Below are 496 nucleotides of genomic sequence, written 5' to 3'. Positions count from 1 at the left end.
GCAGGTCCCAGGGCCATGCCTCTCTGTTCCATTGCCGGTCCAACATGTCCAAATGTGTCGGCTGCAGGTCCCAGCATGTCCAGTGATCAGTCGCAGGTCCCAAGGGCCATGCCTTCCGTTCCATTGCGGTCCACAGCAGGTTCCAATCGCCTCAGCTCGTGCAGGTCCCCCCACCAGTCCAATGTGTCAGTTCAGGTCCCATTGTTCCAATGCGTTAGCTGAGGTCCCACCATTCCAATGCATCCGTTTCAGGTCCCACGATGTCCAATGCGTTAGCTGCAGGTCCACCATGTTCCAATGCATTCCGTTTCAGGTCCCACGATGTCAATGCGTCTCAGCTGCAGGTCCCACCATGTCCAATGGCATCAGTTTCAGGTCCCACCGGATGTTCAAATGCGTCAGCTTGCAGGTTCATGTCCAGTGCATCAATCGCAGGTCCCACTATGTCCAATGCATCAGTTGCAGGTCCCACCATGTCCAATGCATCAGTTGCAGG

The sequence above is a fragment of the Sceloporus undulatus genome, chromosome 9 (assembly GCF_019175285.1).
Source record: "Sceloporus undulatus isolate JIND9_A2432 ecotype Alabama chromosome 9, SceUnd_v1.1, whole genome shotgun sequence".
Classification (NCBI taxonomy): Eukaryota; Metazoa; Chordata; class Lepidosauria; order Squamata; family Phrynosomatidae; genus Sceloporus; species Sceloporus undulatus.
This window is presented reverse-complemented; position numbering follows the sequence as displayed.